Source organism: Castor canadensis, chromosome 17 (genome assembly GCF_047511655.1).
Source record: "Castor canadensis chromosome 17, mCasCan1.hap1v2, whole genome shotgun sequence".
NCBI lineage: Eukaryota > Metazoa > Chordata > Mammalia > Rodentia > Castoridae > Castor > Castor canadensis.
This window is the reverse complement of record NC_133402.1, coordinates 47,267,785-47,276,175: the sequence shown is the minus strand read 5'-3', so window position 1 is coordinate 47,276,175 and position 8,391 is coordinate 47,267,785. Positions and strand designations below refer to the sequence as shown.

At 47.1% G+C, this 8,391-nt stretch overlaps 1 non-coding gene across 1 annotated transcript; it reads left to right on the top strand.

Annotated features, from left to right (window-relative positions):
- Positions 1–5,580: 5,580 nt before the first annotated feature.
- Trnaa-agc (transfer RNA alanine (anticodon AGC)) lies at positions 5,581–5,656 on the top strand. The gene has a single exon. It is a non-coding gene; the product is annotated as a tRNA-Ala (tRNA).
- The last annotated feature ends 2,735 nt before the right edge of the window (positions 5,657–8,391 follow it).

Here is an 8,391-nt window from a genome sequence, read left to right as displayed (position 1 = left end):
TTTATTAGAGAGAAAGGAAAGGCTACAGCTAGAGGAGTACAGCTTCCGGAGCCCGGAAGCCGGTAGCTCCCATAATTAAACATTTTATTTGAGTATTTGTTTTCAGGAGGAATTATCACAATTATTAGAGGCTACTTATTTCTTATCTTTTAAAAAAATCCTTTCATTTTTGCAGTGCTGGGGATTGAACCCAGAGCCTGATGTGCCAGTCAAGAGCTCTACTACTTGAGACACGTACCCAGTCCTTTCGTTTTAATTTTCTTTTTGAGACAATATCCCAATGCCTTTTTCCCTGGGGTGGCCTTGAATTCGAGATCCTCCTGAAGTAGCTGGGATTATAGGCATGCTCCATTGCGCTGGCCCCATTTCCTCTTTTAATGGTACATGTTGCCTGGGGATGACAGGACGCACGAAATGGCTCACAAATGTCCAGCTCACTGCTCTGTGCTGGTACTCTTGGCTACACAAAGGGCAACACTGCTGTGTTCAGAATTTGTACATTAGGAAGGCAGAGACCACCTTTACTGTAGGGGTTCCTCTTTACAAATAGAAATTGTCAACTGTAGTTGACACCCCATGTTACTCCTGGGAGGAGAGCAGGGGGTTACAGAGACTATATGCCAGCCTGGAATGTGTGTGGACCATGCATCCCGAAGTTCCTTTGTTGGAGCTGGTGGCCACCACTCACCACGCTTCCTGGACCTCAGTGCTATGTGGGACTTGGGCTCAGTCCCACACTGCAGCTGAATCGCCATGCCTGTGCAATGGTGTATCCAGGTGGCTGTGCTCCTCAGCTGGGCCATGCAGATTGGTCAGCTTGACGGTTCTGCTCATGTTCGTTGCCAAAGGCTCCTTTTTAAGGGAATCCCTGAGTGTCATGACAGGAGAGGATGGGCCTGTGCCATCTTCTGTCATATTGTTTGTTCCTGCCGGGGTTGGAACTGGATCACTCAGCTTCAGGTGCAGGCCACACTGTCAGCCGTTGGCTACTGGCTGCCAGATGGTAAAAATGTAACAACACATTTTGGAGGGAAAGGGTGTTTCTAGGGCAAGCACCGAAGTCTGCACCTCTGCTCATGGGGCAGAGTTTTTTCTTCATACACAGTTTTAAATGGTGTCCCTCTCTCCACTGCCCCCCATGGTTGCCCAGGCCCAGTGGGCCCTTTGACTTAGCTGATCTGTGACTCAGGCCCAGGCCTCCACACCAACTGTAATGTAGAGAGGTTTACAAGAAGTCCTGCACAGAACCCATGTCTGGGATAACTGTACAGAGAGAGAGAGAGAGAGAGAGAGTGTATGTGTGTGTGTGCGCGTGCGTGCATGTGTGTGTGTGCGCGTTTGGCGGTATTGGGGTTTGAATTTAGGGCCCCACGCTTGCTAGGCAGGCGCTCTACCATTTGAGCCATGCTGCCAGCCCTTGCTCCTTTTTTAGAGGCCTCATTTTCTTTTGAAGATAGATGTTTGCTGGGCGGTGCCCATTTTATGGGGTTTCTCCTCTTCTAATGGGAATGCCTAGGAGTAACAACACCCAGGTGGTTTCAGTGTCCACCAACACCCAGTTAAAAGCCAGCTATTGCCACCACAGTAGGGTGTAGAGCAGGGCTGGTCAGGCAATTGTTGCACTCAAAACACTAAGGAGTGCCTTTACTGACTGCCCACAGGCAGGGTCCTGCCACAAGTTCCATTAGGCGAAACACTGACACTAATTTGAAGTCTCGTAGGACTTTAGGGCTGGGTGGAGGCCTTCTTTTGACAATTTCCTTTGTTGCGCCTGCCTCTGTTAGTAGGTATAGTGTCCCCTTATTTCTATACTGCTCACTGCCACTGTGTGACTGGGCCAGGGGAGAGTGGTGGGCTCCCAGGTATGCACTTGGGGCCCCATTTTCACATCCTTACCCTCGCCTTTCCCTACTGGGAGCACCTCTTGCAGCCAGTAGCTGCTCTCTCCCTCTCTCACTCCCTTTGGCTCCCAATTTTACTCTCTGGCTGCCCAGCCCCAGTGGACCTTAATTTACCTGATGTGTGAAATAGTTTTCAGGAAAGATCCTTGAGCCCAAGAATGCGCTGGAGATCAGGATGGGTAGCATTCAGGTGGTTGGTTTCAATTCTGCTCTGCTGTGTACCCTGCAAACACTCCTTCATAGGTAGGACCCTCTTCCCTCCTCCTGCCTACCCTTGGGTGGCAGCAAGCCCCTCAGATCCTGGGGAAGCTTTTCACAGCCCTCAACTCAGCAGACTGTGTGGCCTTGTCTGTCTTTTCTCCAACAAGGTATTGTAACTTCACCAGTCCCATATTGAGTGCCAGTTTGTCAAGCAGTGACATAATGCCCAAGTGACAGCATGAAGGCTAATGCTACTACAAATGCTGGTGACAAGGCACACCTCCATGGACCCAGCTGGTAAGGGAATGATGAACACACACAGATCAAGGCAGTTTGTTATTTACAAATACAGCAGAAGCAAGGATGTTCAATGTCTACCCTCAAGACTGGTCCTACCACATGACATGAAACTAGAGGGACCAGATGACAGTGTGAGCAGTGGGTCACTCAGTCATTGAGGGGCTGCCTCCAAATTATCACAGTTTTGTAGTCTACTTTGTGCACTAAGTGGTGTGGTGTGGTGGTGGTGGGGATGGCAGTAGTGGTGGTGTGTGTGTTGGAAAGGCCTGCTCTCAACTGTAACTAGGAGTGTGGATGAGAAGGCTGAGTAGTTCCTTACAAAGCTTTTGGTCCCCCTTGCTCTAGGGGGATTGTAGGGCATTTGGCTGAGGTGCAGCTCAGACTGTAGTTCAGCCTTGCCTAGGTGGCTTATGTGAAGATGTGCGAGGTCTCCAGGGTGCCACACAGTCACAGTCCATTCTTCACCCCCTGCTTTCCAAACAGATAACTGACAATCCTCCTCATTCTGTCAATGGAGAAATGGACAAGATGAGAGAGAAAGGGGGAAATCTTTGGTTTGGCATCTCAATTCCCATGTGAATCATAATCCTTGAATTCTGTGTTGTAAAGCATGTTGAGGGAGTTCACAAAAAGTTTCACCAGGTGGCAATTTAACAAGGATTTATCATAGTACAGTGGCATAAAATAGGGAGAGATAGAAAGCAGAGAGAGGAGTACCCCCTAACATGCAGAAGGTGGGAACTTAAGGAGGCTCAAAATGGCAGTTCTTGTCCCAGTTGTATTTATACTATCTGAACTGGAGGACTCCATCTTGAATCCCCATCTAGACATGTGGTCATATCCTCTAGCAGCCCCTAATCATTCTGACAAGTTTCCAAGCATGGAGGTAATGGGTTTAGAGTGGGTCTGTTACCCAAAACATGACTAAGATGGATGGGTCTTAGCACTACTCAAACATGGAGATAATGTGTAAAATTTTGGGCTTCCCTATACTGGTCAAAGAACCCGTTCACCAGGCATGCCTGGGTCTCCCCATTGATTCACAGACAAAGTAACCGACTTAAAATATAGAAGAAGGGTTGGGGGAGCATTGGGAGGAATGTTTGTTGCTCTCAATAATTTTTCAGCTTTTTTTAGATTCAGCTTTTTTTTTAGATTCCTAAATCTGGTCTTTAAAAAAGTTTTTTTTGGTACCACTGGAGTTTGAACTCAGGGCCTCATGCTTGTTAGGCAGGTACTCTTACCATTTGAGCCACTCTGCCAGCCCTAAAACATTTTTTATTATTTTTAATTTCCTTGTCACCTCATTCTATCTCCAGAACATATTCTACCTCCAGAACCCAGCTTCTCTTCACCCCTGATCAGGACCAGAGGTCCCAAGAGATCTGTGGTTCCTGCCTGCCTGCACCCTGCTTGGTAGCACATACCAGCTCTGCGTCCAATGTGGGTCTCAAGCCATCTGCTTTCCTCCATGCCCACAGGCACCCCTTGTGCAGGCCACGGTCACTCACAGCAGATGCCTTCCCCAGCCCCATCCTGGTCTTCTGGGGTCTCTCCTGCTCCCACCTCAATCAGTTCTTCACATGGCTACTTGAAGGAGCTTGTGGAAACCAGCCCTATCTCCAGCCCTCCAGTGGCCTCTCAGTGTACCTGGAATCAAATCCTACCTCTTTGCCTTGACCCATGGGGCCTGTCTTGGGGTTGCTCTGAAATCTCTCTGCTGCCTCCTCATGACCCCTTGTAATTTGTTCTCTGTGCTCTGGCCTTTCCTGATTCCTGTTTAAATATTGCTGGAGTCTCCCACTTCATAGCTCCTGCATTTGTATCCTCTGCCTAGCTTCTAGTCTCCCCAGAGCAGGCTTCTTTTTTTTTTTGGAGGTGGTGGTGCTACTGGGGTTTGAACTCAAGACCTCACACTTGCTAAGCAGACACTCTCCCGCTTAAGCCACTCCACCAGTCCTCAGACTTATTCTGGTCAGGCAGGTTTCCAGTCTCCACATTGTTTCCTCCCAGAGCCTTCCCTGGTCAGTGTTTGCTGCACCTGCCCCCTCCCTCCATCCGGTTACTGTGTGTGTTTTGTCCTTATCATCACCATCTCCTGGCTCAATTTCCTACCCCTCTCTGGACTGGAAGCTTGGAGAGGACAGGGAGAGACTTTGTCTGTCTTGGTTACTACCTTATCGCCAGGGCCTTAACCTGTGATTTACACAAAGTCCATCAACTGAGAAAACAACAACAATGAAACTGCAGCTTCCCGAGCACCTTTTATAGTCCTCCATCTGACTCCCTATCCATGCAATCATCAATCAATTTTAGGGAATAAACAGCAAGGGGGTTTGCTCCACAGTGCGGTGCTTGTCTGAGATGAGAAGGGAGGGGGTCAGGTTGACTCCAGGATGGGGCACAAGCAGCCAAGGCTAGGAGCAATGTCCCTGTCTCCTCGAGGAACTTACTCTCTGTAATCAATGAGGGAGGGCAGGCAAAGAGAGTGACAACAAGGACTCCAGACCATCTTGCTGTGGAATTTCCCACTAGATGTGGGTGGGGGCAGGCCTTTCAGAGACTCTAAGATCAGTTTTCATGCTCTTTGCCCTGGCACCAGGGGCAGAAGGGTGTAAGGAGGGAAATCCTTTAACCTGACCATGACTAGGTCAAGAACCAGGGATGGAGGGATGGTAGAAGTAGACAAGAGCTGGAGGAAATGTGTGGCTTTTCCTGGAAGGAAGGGAACAGGAGTAGTGGGAACCCAACTAGCCTGTTGTACACTTAGCATTCTGCTTATAAATTATACACTTGACAATCAACAAATGTTACTTGAAACTGTCACTCTAGAATCCATCAGAAACTAGGCATGGTGGTGTGTGCCTCTAATCCCAGCACTTGGGAGGTAGAGGCAGGAGGATATCTAGTTTGAGGTCAGCCCAGCTGACATTAATGAGACTCTGCCTTAAAATATATCCTAGCTATTCAGGAGGAAGAGACTGGAAGGATCACAGTTTGAGGCCAGTCCTGACAAAAAGTTCATGAGACCCTCATCTCAACCAATAAAAGCTGGGTGTGGTGGTATGAGCCTGCTAACCTGGCTATCCAGGAAGTGTAAATAGAAAAATGAAGGTCCAGGCTGGCCCCAGCAGAAACATGAGACCCTGTTAGAAAAACAACAAATACATAAAGGGCCGGTGATGTGGCTTAAGTGGTAGAGCGCCTGCCTAGCAAGCAGGAGGCCCTGAGTTCAAATCCCAGCACCACAGACACACACACACACACATACACTGTGACACACACACACACACACAGACACACACCCACACCCACACACAAAATCAATTAGAAAAGCTCAGTAAATAAAATAGTCTACAAAAATAATGTCAACAAAGCACCAAGATTGCAGTCACAGGAAACTAATGAGCCAGGAGTGAAACCAGGTTACCTATCAGTGAGACACCTGTTCATAGGCAAATAGGACAACTTTTGACAGTTGGTTGCTTTTGATGTCAGAAAGCCCTAATAAATATGTAAATTATCTCATGATTGGATGAAATTCATCCCTGCTTAGTACAAGTGATGTAGCTTTTATTACTTATTTAGTACTCTTCTTTACTATCACACACCTCCCAGCTTGGATGATAAATTATATAGTTGCCAAACGCATAAGCCAAAGAAGAGTTCCAGTTCTGCAACCACCCTTTCTGTTTGTTTGCTTGTTTGGTGGGAATAGGGTTTGAACTCAGGGCTTTGCGCTTGCAAAGTAAGTACTCTACAGCTTGAATGACACCTTCAGTCCATTTTGCTCTGGTTGTTTTGGAGATGGGGGTCTCATGAACTATTTGCCTGACTGTCCTTGAACTTGAACTGCAATCCTCCTGATCTCAGCCTCGTAAGTAGCTAGGATTACAGGCGTGAGCCACCAGCACCCAGTGCAGAGTTGTTTTTGAGTGCTCTGAATTACAGGTGATTTATTACATCGTTCACATAATCTCAAGTTGTGTGGTCTGTTCTTTCCAGTTGTACATTTTATTTCCTGCTTCATTTCAGACCCTGAAACCTGCAGCACTGAGTTCATCCCTTTGCAATCTCCATCTTTATATCAGTGGTAGCTTGGAATTTAATTCCACTACACATTTGAAATTGCAAAGATGAAATAACAAAAGGCCCCTTGTGTAGAGTAATGTCAAGCAGGTGAGCGATCACAGTAAAAGCAATTCAGCAATGAGAATTTATCATTTCTGGTTAAGGCAGGGAAGAAGAGTGCTAATTTTTTTTTTTTTACAAGACCTGACCAGGGGATGGTACCAGTAGGAGGGAGGAGGGCATAGGAAAGGGTAAAGGAGGGCAAATATGGGAAGTACTCTGTATGTGTTCAATATATGAAATGGAACAAAGATCTATTAAAACTGTTCTAAGAAAGAGGGAGGGGATAAAGGAGAAAGATGGAGGGGGTGGATCTAACTATGATATGTGTAGGGTCTCCCTATGTAGCCAAGGCTGGCCTCAAACTCAGTATCAGCCTCCTGAGTGCTGCTGGGATTACAGGTGTATATCACCATACCTGGTTACATATTTGAATTTTAATTTTTTTGCAGAGCTAGGGATTGACCGCACAGCCTCACACAGGTAGAGCATTTTTAAATGAAATGTTTAGCAGTGGCAAATACTCAGAGCCTACCAATCAGATGTCAGGGTGCAACTGTACTAAATTCAACAGGTTCTACTCTTTGAATATCTGCGGTGTGCAGACTCCTTGCTAAGGTCTGGGCACATGAAAATATCCAATAGTGCCAAGCACTGAGACTTACATTTATAATCCCAGCCACTCAGAAGACAGGAATCAGAAAGATTGCTGTTTGAAGCCAGTCCAGGCAAAGAGTTAGTGAGATCCCACCTCTACCAACAAGTTGGGCGTGGTGGCAGGTGCCTGTGATTTTCCTGGCTATGCAGGAGGATCAAGCTCTGAGGCCGGCCTTGAGCAAAAATATGAGATCCTTCTGAAAAAAAAAAAAATCACAAAATAGGGCTGGTGGAGTGGCTCAAGTGACCTGCCTAGCAAGCATGATGTCCTGGGTTCAAACTCCATTACTATCAAAACAAAACAAAACAAAACAAAACAAAACAAAACAAAACAAAAAACCAGACGGAAATACCTCAATTTCCTGTCCACCTTCATAGCTGTGTAACTGAAACCAGCATTCTAAGCCCCAGGCCCAAACTCCAGGGGTTCAGTATGTCAGGTTTGGTCACTAGCCAGGTAAAGAGTTAAGTAACAGTGAAGGGCAGAGAGAGGAGGCTTATTACACAGCATGGGTAAGCCATGGGAAGAGGCAAAGGGAGCACTTCGATCCACCTTTGGGGTACAAATGTGAGCTGTAGGTTTACATAGGGAAAGAATTAGGGCAAAGGTTGAAAGGAATGCATAATTCTCAAATAGTCCTGGTCACAGCACGGCCTGTTGATCATTACTTGGGGGTTCCAGAGAAGTTGTTACCACTGTCAGTACTTGAGGGGAGCAATCTGGTCAAGACAAGCAAGTCATTGTTGCCTGGCAAGTGGTCTGTCCTGTGGAGGCTCTGTGGTTCCTTCCCCGGGGACAGTTTCCTCTGTCCCTCATTGTAGAGACATTATCAATGAGTTCTGTCCTTCCTGAATACGAAGGTCATTGCAAAGTGACTGCAGGAGAGAATGGCTTAGAGCAAAGAACACAGATACAAAATGGAGGCAGAGGTGCCAAGCTTGTCTCCTGCTTTTAGTTAATTCGTGGGTCCAAGTAAGGGGTCAGTGCTTTTCAGCAAAAGCAGTTTTGAAGTAGGTGTTGACTTGTTTTCATCTAGGCATGGGTTTTCAGGTATATGGCAAGAATGACCCCTAGTTCCCTGGGGGAGAGGAGGAGGGATTCACAGAAGAGAGGAAAGGGGGAGGCAGGAGGGCTCACAGGGCTGGTGGCAGGAGGAGGTCCACAGCAAAGACTTCAAGGAAATTTACAGACACCCAAGAA